The sequence below is a fragment of the Triticum aestivum genome, chromosome 2D (assembly GCF_018294505.1).
Source record: "Triticum aestivum cultivar Chinese Spring chromosome 2D, IWGSC CS RefSeq v2.1, whole genome shotgun sequence".
Lineage (NCBI taxonomy): Eukaryota > Viridiplantae > Streptophyta > Magnoliopsida > Poales > Poaceae > Triticum > Triticum aestivum.
The window spans coordinates 655,184,179-655,200,941 of record NC_057799.1 but is presented as its reverse complement, the minus strand read 5'-3'; the positions used below and the strand labels follow the sequence as shown (position 1 = coordinate 655,200,941).

Sequence of the window (16,763 nt, the reverse complement as noted above, 5' to 3'; positions counted from 1 at the left end):
TACAAATTCCTCCATAATTCATGTCTTTCCATACATTTTCAATATTACAACCAGTGCGATTACCATACCTACAAATGCCCAAAAGTATTTGCAAATGGGTATTGGTAGTGCTTGATCTTCAAGCTTCCTAACCTTCTTCTTCAACATCCTAAGCTCAACAGCTAGCTCTCTGTCAGTGCGTGCTTCGCCCTCCATCTCTTCTTCCGGAGCTCATGCTGCGGCCACTGCCGTTCGTGGCAGCATGCGCAACCATTCTTCATGCTCTTCTTGCAGTTCATTCATCAGAGTCTTGGCCAGAGCATCGACCCAAAGAAAGAAGCATGTCACATGCATGAACACCAAACAGATCAACCCATTGCTCAAAGATCCCGACCACGAAAATGGTGCAATTGCCCTGATTCTTACCCCATTCTTGCTGCACACGTAGAACGGACGATTCTGGTTCCTCGGTGTGTAAGAAACCCTCCGATCAACGCCCACCCGACACCGTGGACAGACGTAGACAGGCATGTCCACACGCGCCCGGCTCTGCATCCGCGAGGTGGCGCGGGAGCTTGAGGAAGACATGGAGCTCGGAGCCGAAGGTTATCTCAACGCCGCCACGCCCTCCACAGCTAGCTTCCCACCGCCGTGCTCTCTCTCTCTCTCTCTCTCGCCGTGGTCACCGCCGTGCTCTCTATCGCCGTGGTCACCGCCGCTGTCGCCCGCTTATATAGCACACCCGCAATGGCTCTCTGCTCAACGGCTCTCTGCTGGGTCCCACAAGCCACGCGTGCAACGGTCTGAATAAAATTGGCCGTCTCTGCCGCCTGGTCCCACCTGTAAGGGCCGAGTCAAAAGGTTGACCTGACGAAGACGGCAGAGTTCATAGAACGAGTCGGTGCGCACGGACTAGGGGCAAAACTGAGCAAAATACGCATCCGAGGGCAAAAATGGGTTATTTGCATTAACAACAATCTCTACATTTATTTGCTAAGGAATCGTTAAAAGTTAAAAAAATGAGACCCCAACCCAAGATATCTCGTTTTGAAAAAGTGGACAATGACATAATATTATTATTCAGATGCCAATGTCGAGATTGCCTGGCCGTGGGGAGAAGATAAGGAAGCGGATACATGATCTGGACGAGAAGCTAGTGTTTTTTTTTGCGGGGACGAGAAGCTAGCTGACTGTGATGGAGTCTTGTCCCGATCTGTGTTCGTCCAAAGGGCCGCCGGAAGTCATCAGCTTGGACGACCCTATAACTATGAACTTGAAGGAGCTGCTGCACTAGCTAGACTGTTCAGGTTTGAGTGACTGACTGACGCTGCTCTGCTCTGCTCTGCTCTGATCTGCTACAGACTGGTGTTCAACTAAAGTAATTTTCTAAGAAGTCTTATATTAGTTTACAGAGTGAGTAGTAGCTGAGTGCAAGATGGAATGTTGACTGTGTGCGATATGACGAACACATCACCAGAGTCAACTGGCAAAGAAAATTCCAATTCTGGTTTGGTTTGGTTTGGTTTGGTACCCTACTGCAAATCGTTTCCACCTGCTCTGTTTTTGTGTTTGGACACCCTGTTTCTGAGACTACATTTGAGACAGGAAATAAGAAATAGTCAAGTTATCTTGTGCTCTTTATTTCAGAGGAATGTTTGCTGCAGCTCAAAAAATAAATATATTTCGTATATATATATATTAGCTGTTGGCAGTTCTTACAATAGCCATTGATCTCAACTCTGTGTTCTCCTTTATGTGTCAGCCAATCTGTTAAAGTTTTTTTTTATAAACGCTACCATGGTATATAGCAGTCTTCTTGTTGTGAGAGTTGAAGTGAATATTTTTCTTTTTGTGAGAGTTGAAGTGAATAAATCCTACTGCTACAGAAAGGACATGATCGGTTAAAGTTGAAGCATGTGGGAGTGGGTGACGGTGGCGTTGTGTTTGCAGTCTATACGTTTTGCGCAAAATTAGATAACTTGCAACGGCACAGCCAGGAATACAGTGATGAACAAAATGCAGATGCAGATGCGTTACATACGCTTATACACAAATGCATTCAGATCCAGTCTGAGCAACCCAGGAAACCGACTCTTGAAAAAATAAACTCAGGAAATAGTTGTACAAATCTTCCCCCTACAAGCTGCTACAGCAAACTTGCTGATTTGTTTTTCTCTATTACTCCCTCTATAAACTAATATAAGAGCGTTTAGATCACTAAATTAGTGATCTAAATGATCTTATATTAGTTTACGGAGGGAGTACTTGACAGAGAAATGGAAAACTAGAGAAGAAAAACAACACAAGTAAAAGCCACAAAGCAACATAAACTACAGTAGAAGGGGGAAAGATCATGAACAGGCAGATGCAGATGCAGTGCTCAGGCATGGCAGACACAACATGTGTCTTATAGACTGCATCCTCTGTCGTTTCCATGGTTAAAACAAGTTTATTAAATGGGAACTGAGAGTTTTCAGCACAATTATGGATTGCAGACGACGAAGACGAAAGACATATGGCGTCTTGTTATCCTCAGCTCTTCCAACTTCCAAGTAATTAATGCAGTAACGGCTCCCTGCTCGTTTGTCATCTACTTGTTCCTTGTACTTGAAGAAGAAAACATGGTCAGTAAAGCCAATATGGCACAAAAAAGAAGAAGACAAGAGTTGCTGCACGACAGCACACAGCAAGTTTGTACGACTGTTACATTATATGGAATTACTGTAAACATCAAAGTTTCTTGTCTAACGCTCATATCATCAAAGTACAAGCTGGACATAATACATACTCCCTCCGTCCCAAAATTCTTGTCTAACGCTCATACAACTACAGGTTAGCAATTTTAAATTAGTTTGCTACTGTATTAAGTCACATTTTAGTATTAAATGCATCCGTATCTAGACAAATGTAAGACAAGAATTTTGGGACGGAGGGAGTACATGAGAACACTCATACAACTACAGGTTAGCAAATTTCCTCAAAACGCAATCTAAATGGAATAACTGTAAACATCACACTGTTCTTTTTGGACACATGAACAGAGCATGGTTCAATATATATATATTGACTAAACAGTGGAAGTAACAAGCAGAAACAGAAAAAAGATATCCAGCGTACTTTAATGGTATTGATTGAACATGGATTGTTAGTGAATAATACGAGTTATTTCCAGTACTTTAATGGATTGTTAGTGCTCAGTTCATCCCCACCCAATATTTCGTTTAGGCGGGATTTGATTGGCCCCCGACTTATGTCATGGCACAATCTTTTATCTCGTCTGGATTCAATTAATATTAGACAAGGTCGGGATGTGTTTCGCTGGAACCTTACTACATCAGGGTCATTCACAGTAGACTCTATGTACCATGCACTCATGCATTCTGAGGTACCGGTGAGTAACAATAAGAAAATCTGGAAGTCGAAGATTCCACTAAAAGTTAAAATCTTCATGCGGTATCTTCGTAGGGGAGTTGTTCTAACCAAAGACAACCTCGCACAACGCAACTGGCCAGGGAGTAAGAAGTGTTGTTTTTGTACTCATGAAGAGACAATCAAACACCTCTTTTTCCAATGCAAGTTTGCACGTACTACATGGTCAATCATCCAAATAGCGTCAAATTTGTATCCGCCCACAAGTGTCGCCAATACTTTTGGTCATTGGTTGGACGGTATTTCAGATAGATTCAAAATGCTAATACGGGTGGGAGCATACGCCTTACTATGGTCGCTTTGGCTATGCAGAAATGATTTGGTTTTCAATGATAAAAATGCTTCTCCTTTGCAGGTTATTTTCCGTTGTACGCACTCGCTTCGTACTTGGTCTACGCTACAACGAGTGGAGTACCAACCGCTGTTCAAGGCGGTGTGTACGCGGTTGGAGCAGGTGGCTACGGTGGTTTTTACCCAACATGGGTGGCAGCATAATCTCCGGATCGGTCCACCATCCCTTGCGACATAGGCATAGTGTCGGTCTATGACTCTACTATCGCCGATTTGTTGTTTTTTTCCATTCATTTTGTCAGACTTTCCGTGTTGGGCTGTGTGCATCCTAGTTATGCAGAGGCTGGGTGTTACTAATAATGCTTTGTATCCGCTTGATGCTACATTTCGAAATAATAAAAGCGCCCTTTATCGAATAATATAGGGAATTTCGAACAACAGACAAGTAACAAGTTTTTTTAGAAAAAGGAGGGTGACCTCCGGCCTCTGCATCAATCGATGCATGCGGCCATATTATTAAAAACGTATCAAAGTCATAAGTTCCAAGTAGGCTCATAAACAGACAGGTAACTAGTGTAAGCACAAATACCTTAGGCGGGTTCTTCTGATCTGTTCCGCTTTCTTTAAGTTTGGACAGTTGGATATCTTCACCTTCTTTATTTTCTCAACTGCCTTTGCTCCACCAATTGAAACTAGATCTGGACAACCCGAAATTCGAGATTACTATGCCAAATGTCGCCTGGAATGGATGTTATACCTTGGCCACCAATGCTCAGTGAGACAAGTGATGTGAGGCCCAGTAGCTAGGCAGCCGGGGACATATGGTGAGATATCTCCACATTGTGTTAAGCCGAGCTTTTGGAGCGAGGATGGTAACACCAATCCCCCCTGCCAGTTGAGACTTGGGCACTCATCAACCACCAGATGTTTCAGATTTGGAAAATATGCAATGGGCAGAGACAGTAGCTTGGGGCAATGCCTGATGTCAATTTCCTCAATAGCGGGTAGACATTCTTGCGTTAGGATGCCATCAAGGGTTAACAATTCACGACAGGATGAAACCTTTAGCACATTAAGGGACGGGAATGTTCTAGTGTTTCCTTCAATATATGCAAGAGAACAGCAGATAATGCTCAACCTCCGTAGAGACGGAAGGCTCCACATTTGTAGTTGGATGGATGTGACATACGGACATGTTAAATTAAAGTTGGTGAGGGAGAAGCAGTCAATACTGCAAAAGATACCAGAATTCGATAGATCGAGCTTCTTAAGGGACGGTGATACCAATCTTCGGGTGCTGATGTTTGAACTGTAATCCATTTTCAGTTCTTCAAGGGAATGAAAATCCACAAACCTTTCAGTTGGTACTGACGCTGACGTCGAGGGAGATGATATGCTCCCAAGTCGAACACAGCATACATAAGTAAGCAATTTTAAGCTTGGCAAGTTGTGTGGCAGAAACCAGCTTGGGAGCGAGGCACTGCCATAATCCTCAAGATACAGAGACTTTACACTGATAGGAGGTTGCAAAACTTCAAGGACTTGTTTGTTCTGGATGATCCGGTACTCTAAGGTGCCTGGCATCGATGAACCCATCCTCAGTGACAACTCTTCTAGATACTTCTTATTCTTCAGTTCAGATTCTGCTGCATATTCCTTACTTAGGACCCAAACATTATTTATAGTCAACTTTCCATGAAATTGGTTCAGATTCTTCATTAACCTAATTACTCGTCCTAACTCCATGGCTGAATCAAGATTCGTCTCACCCCCGGCAGAATATGAAAATCCCTATGGCCAAAAACTCTCTAAATTGATCAACTTACCAAAGTCACCGGGTAAGCTTTCTAGCTTGCATTTCTTGGCATATAAAGTCTGCAGATTATATAACCAACAGAAAGTTGAAGGAATCCTCTTCAAAGGACAAGCTCTGGAGATTTCAAGGTACCGAAGATGCTTCCAGTTGCCAATACTATCCGGTAACTCATTTATGAAGGCACAAGAAAAAACACGCATACGCAGAAGTTTAGTACCCCATTGATCCATTACAAAGACTGATCTTTTCCCTAATTTCTTCTCACATATTAGGGTACGCAGCTTCGTGAATTTGCATAGACTCAACAAGTTGGAATAATCAATGTCACCATTAGGGAGTATGTGCAGATGACGAACACTCTGGGGGACTTTATCAAAGTCACTCTTATTTCTTAAGATTAAGCAGTCATGCTCTGACACCTTTTGTGCCATGTCATGCATCAAGTCATGTATGACATATCTGGTACCAACACATTGAAAGAAGGACCGTGCCACAAGGTCTTCAAAATACTACCAACTTGTAGATAGAATTGTAGCACCACCTTCGGGATCCACAAAGCCTTCCGCTCTCCAAATCCGAGCTAAGGAAACCAACTCAAATTTGTAATCTTTTGGGTACACAGCACAGAATGAGAAACATTGCTTCAAATGGAATGGTAAATACATGAAGCTCAACCGAAGGGCAGGCAAAATGTCAGTCTCCTCTTGTCTCAACTCCCAAAGTTCACTCTCAAGTATAGAATTCCAATGTGATGCTTGAAGGTCCATGCTTAACATGCGACCGAGAGTTTTCGCGGCCAACGGAGAACCCTTCAATTTAGGAAGTATTCTTCTACCAATGCACTCCAACTCAGGATTATTGTTAGAACTCTCAGATCTAAACGCACACAATTTGAAGAAATTCCAAAAAACGTCACCCTTTAGACCTTCCAATATAACATGATCCATTGTGCGCACCCCCTCGTCAACTGTTGGACATCTAGTGGTGACCAACATCACACTTCCCTCTTGGACACTTCTAAAAGGTGCACAAAACCTCTTCCAGCGCTGCCCATTTTCCTTCAGGGCATCATCCCACATATCATCAAGGACAATCAATAACCTTTTTTGTCCACATGGTTTGAAAGGGCACGTTGAAGAGAATCCAAATTATCAGATGTTGCCTTCTTTCCGTTACAAGATTGTATGACCTCTTTAGTTAACCTCTTTACATCAAAGTCATCTGAGACACAAACCCAAATTATTAGCTCAAAGTGTGACTTCACTCGTTGATGGTTGGAGATATGTTGGGCCAAAGTAGTCTTTCCTAAACCCCCAATTCCAACTATTGACAGAACAGGAATACCAGATATTCTTGATTCATTACTAACTTGGTTGCTTGCTCATGCACTTGTTGATGCATTAGTTGAACTAGTTGCTCGCTTGCGTTTTAAATTTGTAGGTACATTAAGAAATCCCAACACCTGCTCCAGCTCTTCGTCACGACCAAATATTTTTGTTTCATTTGGCAAAGAGGTGGTCTCTGGCCTGACTAATTTGTCAAAGCGTTGTGTAACTCCACAAAGTCCCATATTCTCCAATTGTCTCGAAAGGTGATCCAACCTCAATTGGACATCATTCAGTTTGCTGAAGCTGCCTTGGATGACCGTATAAAAAAATTCAATAAAAGAAGATTAGCTTGCAATGACCTCCAGTTGCACCTTCATCTCGTACCATTTGAACTCATCGAGAAGGTCCTCGGCCTCATACACTGCATCCTTGAGATTGGGAAGGAGTTTGGCCACACTTTTCTCATAGCTTCTCCACTCTGCTTTGTCGATTAGGTCATACATTCTAGGAAGAGTATCCCTGAGGCTCTGTAGTCCACTCTCCAACTGTGATACACGACCTTGGAGATCTTGCTGCTGTGAGCCACTCCATCGGGAATGCAGAGATGAAATGGCAGATTTGGCCCACTGAAACAAAGTGACGCATTCATTGATGTCACCAATGACCCCAATGGTAGATAAGCTCATGGTGGCTAGAGTTTGGACACCTATTATTTTCCTACGAGCAAACAAGATGCAGTTAGCATTCTGGAAGTAAATTTTGCAGTATGAGTATATAACAAGCTGACTATTGCAGTAGTTGTTTTCAACAGATACATTTCCACCAAAATTTCAATCAAGTTAGATTGAACAGACACACCAGCAAATTAGAGAAACATCATGAAGTGAAAAATTAGTTAGAAATCCAATATGTCTCTGCAATTATTAACAAAAATGATTTACTTAATCACGTACGTGAAATATTCACTGCTATATTCCAGTGAGATTTAGGGCGTGTTTGGATAATGCCTTGCACCGCCGAGCTGTGCATGTATGGCGTGCCAAACTAACTCAGGAATTGTTTGGTTTCTACCACACTCTAGCACGCCAAACCAAAATAAGCCACCACGCGTCACCATTTTGCAGGTAAAGTGTAATGGACGATTGGTCCGCCCGCACTTGTGGCTCGCCACAGCTTAGCACAGCGTATTTACGTCCTGATCCAAACATGGACTTTATTCACATTTGGAACTGAACTGAGAGAACGAACATGGGGAGGAACATGACATAATTTTTTCTCCTTTTATTAATTTATTTATGCAACTCTGGGTGCAATACATGAAAAAACTAAACTATCTTGTCCGGCTGCTTCACATCTTCATAACAGAGTGTTCTTCGGAAAAAAGGTTTGTTCTAAGCTAAAATAGACCCCTGGATTCTACTTTTAAGAACACACATAGAGAAACAAACAAAAAAACAAGGCATGTGGGTGGAACACAGAAGGAGAATCCAAACCGTAGAAGAAACCAAGGTTCAAGAGAGGCCTGCTCACCAGGATCGGTGCTGCTTGGCTTCGACGAGCGCTCACTGTAAAAAGCGCAGGTGGAGGAGGAGAGAAATAAAGCTAACAATCTTGGAGGGGTGCTTAACAATGTCCAAAAGTCACCCCTCACAGCTTCTGGGAAGCTTCTAGGAAGAACCAACCTTAGTCCCGTCCCGGGTGAGCTCACAGCTTTATCCGCTTGCCGTTGCATACAAAATTCATGATGCTACCTGCTACTTGTTGTTATGCTAAATTCATTATGCTACCTGTTCCTTATTGCACACAAAATTCAATATGCTACCTGCTCCTTGTTGCATACAAAATGCTGGGAAGCTTCCACGAAGAAGCAACCATGGTCCCGAGTGAGCTCACACCTTTGTCCGCTTGCCGGTGCACCAGGTTGTAAATCTATGGTAACATACATTAAATTGTTGATGCTACCTGCTCCTTGTTTCGTACCTTACATGATATACTTTTCTCCCAGGTGTCTCTAGCATTAACGGATAGACTAGGCGAGCGGAATACGACATCCTCGATGACGCGTATACTGTGTGAAAGCAAAAAACTAATGTCCTGCAGCAAGGCAAGACAGGCAAATGAAGAAGTACTATCCCTTTAAGCCAACTGTAATACAGACAAATTTAAATTGAGAAGCCTGTTACTACATCTGTACTGTATTAATACAAAACATAAAGGTACCCTAGTCGCCAAATAACATTCATGCATGCAAAAGAAATCAAATTGTGAATCTGGTAGAAGAAAGCCGTGCTCACCTGGATTGGTGCTACTTGCCGTCGATGAGCATTCGCTGTAAAAAGCGCAGCAGCATCAGCAGGAGAAGAGAAATGAACCTAGCGATGTTGGATGAGACTGAGGGGCGGGGGGAGCCATCAGTCTACAGGAGTCAACCTTCACAGCTTCTGGGGAACTTCCAGGAAGAACTAGCCATTGTCCCGGGTGAGCTCACAGCTTTGTCCGCTTGTCGGTGCACCGATGTGTATTATCATATCTTAACTTTATGATGCTACATTCAGGATGCCACCTGCTCCCTTGTTGCATATCATAAATTATATTTCTAAAACCTCAGTATGTATATATCTGGAGAAAAGTGCACTGCAGTAAGAGTTACGCTCTGCTGGTAAATGAAAGCAGAGTGTAGAGAATGATTTGGTGCATCGATGATTGATTGATCGTGCACTAGGCACATATATATAGGTACAAGGGGTGCGGCCGGTATCTTGTCTCCTAAGATACACGTACATACAGAGGGAGACAGACACTACAGGTACTGCATACGAAACCCAGACCTACGTACATGTACACATGTTCAACACCCCCCCCCCCCCCCGCACAGTCGAAGCGTCGCCGGTGACGCAAAGACTGGACCGTAAACCCTCGATTGTCGAGGTGGGTAGTCCCTTCGTCATGACATCGACGAACTGCTGATCGGTGGGCACGTGGAGAACTCGAACATGACCAAGTGCGACGTGCTCCCTGACAAAGTGAATGTCGAGCTCAATATGCTTCGTCCGTCGGTGATGGACAGGGTTGGCAGCGAGGTACACCGTGGAGACGTTGTCACAGTAGACAAGCGTCGCCTTGGGAACCTCACATAGCAACTCCTGAAGTAGCTGTCGTAGCCAAGAGCACTGCACGAAGGCGTTGGCCACAGCCCGGTACTCAGCCTCGACGCTCGATCGTGAGACCGTGGGTTGTAGTTTAGACGACCACGAAATCAGAGATGGCCCGAGGTAGACGCAGTAGCCGGAAGTGGAGCAGCGAGTGTCGGGACACCCAGCCCAGTCGGCACCGGAGTAGGCGACAAGGCTGGTGTCAGGTGATGTCGTCATGGTGAGACCCATGGCTGTGGTGCCACGTATGTACCGAAGAATACGTTTCACCAGAGCCCAATGAGTGTCACGAGGAGCATGCATATGAAGGCACACCTGCTGGATAGCGTACTGAATGTCCGAACGCGTCAGCGTGAGGTACTGAAGCGCACCAACGATGGAGCGGTAGAAGGAAGCATCGGACGCCGGAGAACCCTCGACGGCGGACACCTTAGCCTGCGTGTCGACAGGCGTAGGAGCAGGCTTGCAGTTAAGCATGCCCGCTCGCTCCAGAAGCTCGTAGGCGTACTTCTGCTAGTGCAGGAAGAAGCCAGTGACCTGGCGCACAACCTCGATGTCGAGGAAGTAGTGGAGAGCCCACAAGTCCTTGAGGGAGAACTCGGTGCCGAGGCGAGTTGTGATCCGCTGAAGGTGCGCTGACGAGGATGCAGTCAGGATGATGTCGTCGACATACAGGAGGAGGTACGCGGTGGCGGGGCCCTAGTGATAAACAAACAGGGAGGCATCGGACTGTGTGGACCGGAACCCCTGCTGCTGAAGAAAGGCCGCGATCCACTGGTACTAGGCCCGAGGCGCCTGCTTCAACCCGTAGAGAGAACGGGAGAGCAAGCACATGTGGTCCGGATAGTCGGTGTCGACGAAGCCAGTAGGCTGCTGGCAGAACACCTGCTCGTCGAGATGGCCATGCAAGAAAGCATTAGACACATCGAGCTGGTGGACTGGCCAGGCGCGAGAAATAGCAAGCTGGAGGACAGCGCCAATCGTGCCCGGTTTGACAACCGGGGCGAAGGTGTCGGTGAAGTCCACGCCGGCACGCTGGCGGAAGCCGCGCACCACCCAACGCGCCTTGTAGCGCTCGAGAGAGCCGTCGGGGCGAGTCTTGTGGCGGAAAACCCACTTGCCAATGATGACATTGGCACGGGGAGGCCGCGGGACAAGCTGCCACGTACGGTTGTGCTGCAGGGCGTCAAACTCCTCACGCATCACAGCTAGCCAGTTCGGGTCCCGAAGGGCTGCGCGAGCGGAGGTGGGGAGCGGAGACGGTGTCGAGGTAGACGCAGCACACGCGTACTCATCAGACGTGTAGCGCGTGCTAGGACGAAGTGTCCCAGTCCAAGCTCGAGTGACCACACCGGTGAGGGGTGCGGCCGCGGCGACGGGGGCCGCGGAGGGGGCCGCAGCGACGGGGCCGCTGAGGGGGCGGCCGGAGGGGCCGCGGCGGCGGGGGCCACGGCGGCGAGGGCCGCAGCGACGGGGGCCACAGCAGGGGCCCTCGGCATGGGGAGCGCAGGCATGGCTGAGCCCAGTGCGCGGCTGGGCGGTTCGCCAGAGGTGGAGGCAGGGGCGAACTGCGCCGCGGGAGACGCCGAGGGTGACGGTACCTGCTGAAACGGGAACACCAGCTCATCAAAGTACACATGCCGCGAAGTGAAAACGCGGTGGGACACTGGATCTTAGCACCGGTAACCTTTGGTGTTGGAAGGATAACCATGGAAGATGCAAGGAAGCGACCGGGGAGCAAGTTTGTGAGGAGCAGTGGACGCGGTGCTAGGATAACAGAGACACCCTAAAAATGCGAAGACCATCATTAGATGGAACCGCACCGAAGAGGAGCTGGTGAGGAGTGTAGTTCCAGCGCGAACGATACGGGCGAATGTTAATAAGGAGGCTGGCGGTCGGGAGCGCGTCCGGCCAGAACCGAGGAGGCACGTAGGAGTGGAAGAGCAACGTGCGAACATTGTCATTAAGAGTGCGAATGATGCGCTCGGCGTGACCATTCTGCTGTGACGTGTAGGGACAAGTGAGGCAAAAGATGGTGCCGTGGGACGCAAGAAGATTGCGGACGGCGACGTTGTCAAACTCCTTGCCGTTGTCAGTTTGCAAGGCGAGAATAGGACGACCGAACTGTGTGGTGACAAATGAATAAAAGGCTGTGAGTGTGGCAAGAGCGTCGGACTTGCGACGGAGAGGGAATGTCCACACATAATGAGAGAAATCATCCAATATCACCAAATAGTATAAGTAGCCCGTGTTTCTCATCACCGGGGATGTCGAAACATCACTATGCAATAACTGAAACGGAAAAGTGGAAATGTTGGTAGACTCGCTAAAGGGAAGACGAGCGTGCTTGCCAAGACGGCAAGCTTCACAAGTGTGGTCGTCGGCCTTATTACATGAGAAGGAAAAACTCTGAAAAATCTGACGCATAACGGTGGATTTGGGATGACCGAGGCGGGCGTGCCAAAGATCGACACTAGCGGCGAACGCAGTGGGATGACGGGTGGTGGTGGCGATGGAGGGATGCAGCGGATAAAGCTCGTCCGGGCTATCACATCGGTGGAGTACCATCCGTGTACGGGCGGCCTTCACAGAAAAGCCAATATCGTCAAATTCAACAGTGATAGGTGAAAGGATCGATATGGTCGACTAGAGGGGGGGGGGGTGAATAGGAGACTACAAATTTTAATCTTTCTTGTCGTTTTTAAGGCTTAGCGGATAAAAGAGTTCTCTAGATATGCAACTAGGTGAATGCAACCTATATGGCAAGCAAGCTCCAAGATAAATATGCTAGGCAACAAACTAAGTAGCAAGCCAACAACCATACAACAACAAAGTAAGGTGTGGGAAAGGATTAACCACAAGTGAGACCAGGACACGGATTTTGTTGGGGAACGTAGTAATTTCAAAAAATTTCCTACACACACGCAAGATCATGGTGATGCATAGCAACGAGAGGGGGAGTGTATCTTCGTACCCTTGAAGATTGCTAAGCGGAAGCGTTTATCAACGCGGTTGATGTAGTCGTCCGTCTTCACGATCCGACCGATCCAAGTACCGAACGCACGTCACCTCCGAGTTCTGCACACGTTCAGCTCGATGACGTCCTCGCCTTCTCGATCCAGCAAGACGGGCGAAGTAGTAGATGAGTTCCGGCAGCACGACGGTGTGGTGACGGTGTTGGTGAAGAACAATCTCCGCAGGGCTTCGCCTAAGCACTACGGAAACTATGACGGAGGATAAACTAGAGGGGACGGGGTTGCCGGCACACGGCTTGGTGTTTCTTGATGTGTCTTGGGTGCTAGCCCTACCCCTCTATTTATATGTTGAGCCTTGGGGTCGAAACTTGGAGTAAAAGCCTCCACAAAGTCGGTTTCACCCGAAAGGCAAGAGTCCTTCTCGGACTCCAGGGTTCCCGGCGTCTGGACCCAGACGCCAGGGACCCTGGCATCTGGCCCCTGGACTCCGCAAAACTTCCTTTTGCGCTTTCCAAAAACCTCGTGGGCTTTCCCCTTTGGCCCAGATAAAGTGTTCTCATGCCCAAACATTTCGAGAAACATCCGAAACCCCTTCCGATGGAATCCGGAACCCTTCCGGACATCAAACACTACTATCCACATATCAATCTTTACTTCCGGACCATTCCGGAGTTCCTCGTCATATCTATGATCTCATCCGAAACTCCGAACAACATTCGGTCACCAACATACATAACTCATAGTACTATATCATCAACGAACGTTAAGCGTGCGGACCCAACGGGTTCGAGAACTATGTAGACATGACCGAGACACCTCTCTGGTCAATAACCAATAGCGGAACCTGGATGCCCATATTGGCTCCTACATATTCTACGAAGATCTTTATCGGTCAGACCGCATAACAACATACGTTGTTCCCTTTGTCCTCGGTATGGTACTTGCCCGAGATTCGATCGTCGGTATCTCAATACCTAGTTCAATCTCGTTACCGGCAAGTCTCTTTACTCATTCCGTAATACATCATCCCGCAACTAACTCATTAGTTGCAATGCTTGCAAGGCTTAATTGATGTGCATTACTGAGTGGGCCCAGAGATACCTCTCCGACAATCAGAGTGACAAATCCTAATCTCGAAATACGCCAACCCAACAAGTACCTTCGGAGACACCTGTAGAGCACCTTTATAATCACCCAGTTACGTTGTAACGTTTGGTTGCACACAAAGTGTTCCTCCGGTAAACGGGAGTTGCATAATCTCATAGTCATAGGAACATGTATAAGTCATGAAGAATGCAATAGCAACATACTAAACGATCGAGTGCTAAGCTAACAGAATGGGTCAAGTCAATCATATCATTCTCCTAATGATGTGATCTCGTTAATCAAATGACAACCCATGTCTATGGCTAGGAAACATAACCATCTTTGATCAACGAGCTAGTCAAGTAGAGGCATACTAGTGACACTCTGTTTGTCTATGTATTCACACAAGTATTATGTTTCCGGTTAATACAGTTCTAGCATGAATAATAAACATTTGTCATGATATAAAGAAATAAATAATAACTTTATTATTGCTTCTAGGGCATATTTCCTTCAGTCTCCCACTTGCACTAGAGTCAATAATCTAGATTACACAGTAATGATTCTAACACCCATGGAGTCTTGGTGCTGATCATGTTTTGCTCGTGGAAGAGGCTTAGTCAACGGGTCTGCAACATTCAGATCCGTATGTATCTTGCAAATTTCTATGTCTCCCACCTGGACCAGATCCCGGATGGAATTGAAGCGTCTCTTGATGTGCTTGGTTCTCTTGTGAAATCTGTATTCCTTTGCCAAGGAAATTGCTCCAGTATTGTCACAGAAGATTTTCATTGGACCCGATGCACTAGGTATGACACCTAGATCGGATATGAACTCCTTCATCCAGACTCCTTCATTTGCTGCTTCCGAAGCAGTTATGTATTCCGCTTCACACATAGATCCCGCCACGACGCTTTGTTTAGAACTGCACCAACTAACAGCTCCACCGTTCAATGTAAACACGTATCCGGTTTGCGATTTAGAATCGTCCGGATCAGTGTCAAAGCTTGCATCAACGTAACCATTTACAATTAGCTCTTTGTCACCTCCATAAACGAGAAATGTATCCTTCGTCCTTTTCAGGTACTTCAGGATGTTATTGACCGCTGTCCAGTGACCCACTCCTGGATTACTTTGGTACCTCCCTGCTAGACTTATAGCAAGGCACACATCAGGTCTGGTACACAGCATTGCATACATGATAGAGCCTATGGCTGAAGCATAGGGAACTTCTTTCATCTTCTCTCTATCTTCTGCAGTGGTCGGGCATTGAGTCTTACTCAACTTCACACCTTGTAACACAGGCAAGAACCCTTTCTTTGCTTGATCCATTTTGAACTTCTTCAAAACTTTGTCAAGGTATGTGCTTTGTGAAAGTCCAATTAAGCGTCTTGATCTATCTCTATAAATCTTGATGCCCAATATATAAGCAGCTTCACCGAGGTCCTTCATTGAAAAACTCTTATTCAAGTATCTCTTTATGCTATCCACAAATTCTATATCATTTCCAATCAACAATATGTCATCCACATATTATATCAGAAATGCTACAGAGCTCCCACTCACTTTCTTGTAAATACAGGCTTCTCCAAAAGTCTGTATAAAACCAAATGCTTTGATCACACTATCAAAGCGTTTATTCCAACTCCGAGAGGCTTGCACCAGTCCATAAATGGATCGCTAGAGCTTGCACACTTTGGTAGCTCCCTTTGGATCGACAAAACCTTCTGGTTGCATCATATACAACTCTGCTTCCAGAAATCCATTCAAGAATGCAGTTTTTACATCCATTTGCCAAATTTCATAATCATGAAATGCGGCAATTGCTAACATGATTCGGACAGACTTAAGCATCGCTACGGGTGAGAAAGTCTCATCGTAGTCAACTCCTTGAACTTGTCGAAAACCTTTTGCAACAAGTCTAGCTTTATAGACAGTAACATTACCATCAGCGTCAATCTTCTTCTTGAAGATCCATTTGTTTTCAATGGCTTGCCGATCATCGGGCAAGTCAACCAAAGTCCATACTTTGTTCTCATACATGGATCCCATCTCAGATTTCATGACTTCAAGCCATTTTGCGGAATCTGGGCTCACCATCGCTTCTTCATAGTTCGTAGGTTCATCATGGTCTAGTTACATAACCTCCAGAACAGGATTACCGTACCACTCTGGTGCGGATCTTATTCTGTTTGACCTACGAGGTTCAGCAATAACTTGATCTGAAGTTTCATGATCATCATCATTAACTTCCTCACTAATTGGTGTAGACGTCATAGGAACCGGTTTCTGTGATGAACTACTTACCAATAACAGAGCAGGTACAATTACCTCATCAAGTTCTACTTTCCTCCCACTCACTTCTTTCGAGAGAAACTCCTTCTCTAGAAAGGATCCAAAGTTAGCAACAAAAGTCTTGCCTTCGGATCTGTGATAGAAGGTTTACCCAACAGTCTCTTTTGGGTATCCTATGAAGACACATTAATCTGATTTGGGTTCGAGCTTATCAGGTTGAAGCTTTTTCACATAAGCATCGCAGCCCCAAACTTTAAGAAACGACAACTTTGGTTTCTTGCCAAACCATAGTTCATAAGGCGTCGTCTCAACGGATTTAGATGGTGCCCTATTTAACGTGAATGCAGCCGTCTCTAAAGCATAACCCCAAAATGATAGCGGTAAATCAGTAAGAGACATCATAGATCGCACC

At 45.9% G+C, this 16,763-nt stretch overlaps 1 pseudogene; it reads right to left on the bottom strand.

Annotated features, from left to right (window-relative positions):
• Positions 1–4,269: 4,269 nt before the first annotated feature.
• Positions 4,270–8,497, bottom strand: LOC123056221 (uncharacterized; annotated as a pseudogene).
• Between the last annotated feature and the right edge of the window lie 8,266 nt (positions 8,498–16,763).